Source organism: Salmo salar, unplaced genomic scaffold (assembly GCF_905237065.1).
Source record: "Salmo salar unplaced genomic scaffold, Ssal_v3.1, whole genome shotgun sequence".
NCBI lineage: Eukaryota > Metazoa > Chordata > Actinopteri > Salmoniformes > Salmonidae > Salmo > Salmo salar.
The window spans coordinates 687,702-693,437 of NW_025550064.1; the positions used below are offsets into that span (position 1 = coordinate 687,702).

Here is a 5,736-nt window from a genome sequence, read left to right on the forward strand (position 1 = left end):
GTCAACAGTATTTATTCAAGGTTTTGAGGCTTCTATTTTGAAAAATAAATAAATATTTACACTTTCAGTGAGCTGACTGCTTGGGTCACATCAGTGTTTTTGCGCGCGATGGAGAGGGTCCACACTTGCGAATTTGGCATTCCTATTGAACACAGTACTTTCCGTATGAAATATTATAGTTTATTTACATTTTAGACAACCTGAGGATGATATAGACACGTTATTTGACTTGTTTGGACGAAATTTACTGGTAGCTTTTAGAACTTCTTTGTCTGCACGTTGAAGGAGTGGATTTCTGAAGTCATGGCGCCTGCTAAACAGACTATTTTGGGATATAAAAGAAGGACTTTATCGAACAAAACGACCATTCATTGTGTAGCTGGGACCCTTGGGATTGCAAACAGAGGAAGATCTTCAAAGGTAAGTGATTTATTTTATCGCTATTTGGGATTCTGTGACGCCTGTGCTTGTTTGGAAAATATGTTGTTGTGGGGTGCTGTCCTCAGATAATCGAAAGCTATGCTTTCACCGTAAAGCCTTTTTGAAATCTGACAAAGCAGTTCGTTTGCCAAGATTCTAAGCTTTTAAATGATGTATGACACTTGTATTTTCATGAATGTTTAATATATTTCTATTTTGAATTTGTTGATCTGCAATTTCACCGGATGTTGTCGTAGGTGTTTCGCTAGCGGTCCTCGAGCCCTAAGAGTTAAAAAAACCATGTGCCCTGATTTAGTTAAAACTGGTTCCATCAGAGCCCTTACAAAACCTTTTACAACTGATTCATCACTGTCATACCTTATAGGGTCCAGAGTTTTCCTGGTTAGGTCAACAGATAAGGACAAACTCTGGGCCCCAGGGCAAAAAATTCCCCCCATTCTGGGACCTATGGTTGCCACCAGTCTGCTTGCCGTTCTCAGTTATCGTCAGGTACTGTATGTGGATGATCAGGGCTTTATTCAGAAAAAGTTTCTTGGGCTACTTTGATTTGCCAAGTGGGCGAGATGTGAATTCCGTGTTTATCTTCATGGACAAACTTGTTGTTCAAACCTACGATGGCTCAGCTTCAAGGGAACGTATCTGCTATTTGTATGTCCAGCTGAGTCCCCTCCTGTTCCATGGTTTAACAAGCGATGAACACTCCACTACCATTGTCAACTAACTCCTCACATGAACTGGAAGCCATGTCTCATGTGGCCCACTCATCCACTGGCACATTGAATGTTTCCTCTCCATGCACGGTGAGGGAACCCCTGTCAATTTTTCTCTCATTACTTTATGTAGAGTCAATCACAAACACAATCACATTATTACACATCCATGATTTGACCCCTTGCTTGGACTAACTCATTCTTAGCTCTTTTGTCTCACTGTGTAGTGTTTTTGTGTTATTGTCTTCCCAGTCAAATCCTGTCCTGCACTGGTCAAGCCTCTGAACACCTCAACTCATGCCTCATACCCTCATTCAATCACTGCTGTGATCCCTTCCCAAAATGGTGTAAGTAGCCCTCTCATTCCTATTCCCCATAATATTGTACTATAAGTGTCTTTATTAAATGCTTTAGGTTAAAATAATTACTCTTTGACGAATTTTGAAACACATTTTGACGTCTCTGTGCGTAACGCACCTATACTGTGGGTCTCCCATCCTCCTCAACAACAGAAATGTCTAATAACGTCTAATACAATTCATCATTAATAATTCTGCAAGTTTTCTGTGTTCATTAGCCTGATTCTACTCACTGTGGTAGTGTGGAAGTGTTCAGCTGTATTATTTGGCCTGTGGTCCTGTTGTCCACAGTCCCATCGGTGAAGATAATGTCTTAATTGAGCTTCTTGTCTGTGACTGAGATACGTAATCTGCACATTTACTAAAACGTCAGCTCTCATCTCTCCCAATGTTCTCAATGTCAAACCATGAAGGCCGGGTAGTTTTTTTTCATGATTGCAACCCAGGTCATTTTAGTCGGCTGGCCCTCGCTACATATTCGTCGCCAGACCCACTGGCTCCAGGTCATCTATAAGTCTTTACTAGGTAAAGCTCCGCCTTATCTCAGCTCACTGGTCACGATAACAACACCCACCCGTAGCACGCGCTCCAGCAGGTACATCTCACTGTTAATTCCCCAAAGCCAACACCTCCTTTGGCCGCCTTTCCTTCCAGTTCTCTGCTGCCAGTGACTGGAACGAATTGCAAAAAATCGCTGAAGGCGGAGACTTATTGCTCCCTCACTAACTTTAAACATCAGCTATCCGAGCAGCTAACCGATCGCTGCAGCTGTACATAGTCCATCTGTAAATAGCCCACCCAATCTACCTACCTCATCCCCATATTGTTTTTATTTACTTTGCTGCTCTTTTGCACACCAGTATCTCTACTTACACATCATCATCTGCTCATCTATCACTCCAGTGTTAATCAGCTAAATTGTCATTACTTTGCTACTACGGCCTATTTATTGCCATACCTCCTCACGCCATTTGCACACACTGTATATAGACTTTCTTTTTTCTGTTGTGTTGACTGTACGCTTGTTTATTCCATGTAACTCTGTGTTGTTGTTTCTGTCACACTGCTTTTCTTTATTCTTGGCCAGGCCGCAGTTGTAAATGAGAACTTATTCTAAACTGGCCTACCTGGTTAAATAAAGGTGAAATAATAAAAATAAAAAGATCCTATATCATAATGAATCAGATTACATGGAGAGATGGGACTGATCCTAGATCATAATGAATCAGATTACATGGAGAGGGGGGACCTGATCCTAGATCATAATGAATCAGATTACATGGAGAGGGGGGACCTAATCCTAGATCATAATGAATCAGATTACATGGAGAGGGGGGACCTGATCCTATATCATAATGAATCAGATTACATGGAGAGGAGGGACCTGATCCTATATCATAATGAGTCAGATTACATGGAGAGGAGGGACCTGATCCTAGATCATAATGAATCAGATTACGTGGAGAGGGGAACCTGATCCTAGATCATAATGAATCAGATTACATGGAGAGGGGGGACCTGGTCCTAGATCATAATGAATCAGATTACATGGAGAGGGGGGGACCTGATCCTAGATGATAATGAATCAGATTACATGGAGAGGGGGACCTGATCCTAGATCATAATGAATCAGATTACATGGAGAGGAGGGGGGACCTGATCCTTGATCATAATGAATCAGATTACATGGAGAGGGGGGGACCTGATCCTATATCATAATGAATCAGATTACATGGAGAGGGGGGACCTGTTCCTAGATCTTAATGAATCAGATTACATGCTGAGGGGGGGACCTGATCCTAGATCATAATGAATCAGATTACGTGGAGAGGGGCGACCTGATCCTAGATCATAATGAATCAGATTACATGGAGAGGGGGACCTGATCCTAGATCAAAATGAATCAGATTACATGGAGAGGGGGACCTGATCCTAGATCATAATGAATCAGATTACATGGAGAGGGGGGACCTGATCCTAGATCATAATGAATCAGATTACATGGAGAGCCGGATATATATAATATACCCTACTATTTTTTTATATTTAATATGCCATAAACTATTGTTTTTTTTAACAGTTTCATTAATACATTGTAATTAACTTAATCATTATGACACACCCCTCTCTATTGTCATTGGTTGCACTAATTGCACTGTTTGTCTACATAACCTGGCTCAAGTATTGATGACATCACCCTGAAGAAGGCACAGTGATGCTGAAACGTTGGTAAATACCCAATAAATTGCTGGGAGTTTATATATGGAGTGTGGGATTCTCTTTATTTTGATAGTTTATAACTCTTATGTATGTGCCATCTTTTTGTGTTTTTCAGGCAGCCTGGGAAAGAACTGAAAAAACTCACTAAAGAGTCAAGAGAGAGATACCAGAAAGACCCAAGAAGACTTGGACGCAGCATCAGAGGACAGAGAGGGATGTTCAGAACTCACTCAGTCTGGTCAGTTGGTGAGGGTAGACTTGGAGGCTGCTTACCTGACATGGAGGAAGTCCCCCCTCCTCTCCCCTACCTTCCCTATACCCCCTCCTCTCCCCTACCTTCCCTATACCCTCTCCTCTCCCCTACCTTCCCTATACCCCTCCTCTCCCCTACCTTCCCTATACCCCCTCCTATCTCCTACCTTCCCTATACCCCTCCTCTCTCCTACCTTCCCTATACCCCTCCTCTCCCCTACCTTCCCTATACCCCCTCCTCTCCCCCTACCTTCCCTATGCCCCCTCCTCTCCCCTACCTTCCCTATACCCCTCTCCTCTCCCCTACCTTCCCTATACCCCCTCCTCTCCCCTACCTTCCCTATACCCCCTCCCTCTCCCCTACCTTCCCTATACCCCCTCCTCTCCCCCTACCTTCCCTATACCCCCCTCCTCTCCCCTACCTTCCCTATACCCCCTCCTCTCCCCTACCTTCCCTATACCCCCTCCTCTCCCCTACCTTCCCTATACCCCGCTCCTCTCCCCTACCTTCCCTATACACCCCTCCTCTCCCCTACCTTCCCTATACCCCCCTCCTCTCCCCTACCTTCCCTATACCCCCTCCTCTCCCCTACCTTCCCTATACCCCCCTCCTCTCCCTTACCTTCCCTATACCCCCTCCTCTCCCCTACCTTCCCTATACCCCCTCCTCTCCCCTACCTTCCCTATACCCCCTCCTCTCCCCTACCTTCCCTATACCCCCTCCTCTCCCTTACCTTCCCTATACCCCTTCCTCTCCCCTACCTTCCCTATACCCCCTCCTCTCTCCTACCTTCCCTATACCCCCCTCCTCTCCCCTACCTTCCCTATACCCCCTACCTTCCCTATACCCCCTCCCCCATATTATGTTGGACCATCATGTTTATTTGTTTGAATCTTGTCTTTGTTTGTGATCAGGTTAGAAGAGAATGACTCCTCAACCCGAGAGGCCCTGGAGCAGCTGTGATCAGGTTAGAAGAGAATGACTCCTCAACCCAAGAGGTCCTGGAGCAGATGTGATCAGGTTAGAAGAGAATGACTCCTCAACCCAAGAGGTCCTGGAGCAGATGTGATCAGGTTAGAAGAGAATGACTCCTCAACCCAAGAGGTCCTGGAGCAGCTGTGATCAGGTTAGAAGAGAATGACTCCTCAACCCAAGAGGCCCTGGAGCAGCAGTGTGGAAACATTTGGGGAAATTTAAGGAAGGTTTCCTGGAAAAGAGGATTGACTGTTACGTAAAGGGTCAGAGCCACTGAGTGGACAAAATATTAAGGATACCTTCCTAATATTGAGTTACGCCTGGTCAGTTTGTCATGGAAAGAAATGTGTCCTTAATGTTTTGTGTTAATTACTTAATAATTATACATTTATGGATTGATTTATATAGCCTATTGTTTTCTATTTATTCAACCTGCCATCTACCCACCTGGGGATTGAGGGTTATGAGAGAACCCCCACATTACAAGCTTCTATTTATTCAACCTGCCATCTACCCACCTGGGGACTGAGGGTTATGAGAGAACCCCCACATCACTAGCTTCTCTTTATTCAACCTGCCATCTACCCACCTGGGGACTGAGGGTTATGAGAGAACCCCCACATCACTAGCTTGCATGTTTTGCAGTCTTGTAAAGATAAGGAGGGGACGACTGGGAGGCAGGTTGGCATTTATTGTTATGAATCTTGTCCTGGAGGCAGGTTGGCATTTATTGTCATGAATCTTGCCCTGGAGGCAGTTCAGCAAAGTATCCCCTAGC

The 5,736-nt window shown here is 44.6% G+C and overlaps 1 long non-coding RNA gene across 1 annotated transcript; it reads left to right on the forward strand.

The window, feature by feature from the left end:
- Positions 1 to 1,454: 1,454 nt before the first annotated feature.
- Positions 1,455 to 4,975, forward strand: LOC123739080 (uncharacterized). Its single transcript, XR_006767615.1, has 3 exons — positions 1,455 to 1,498; positions 3,846 to 3,968; positions 4,898 to 4,975. It is a non-coding gene; the product is annotated as an uncharacterized lncRNA (long non-coding RNA).
- The last annotated feature ends 761 nt before the right edge of the window (positions 4,976 to 5,736 follow it).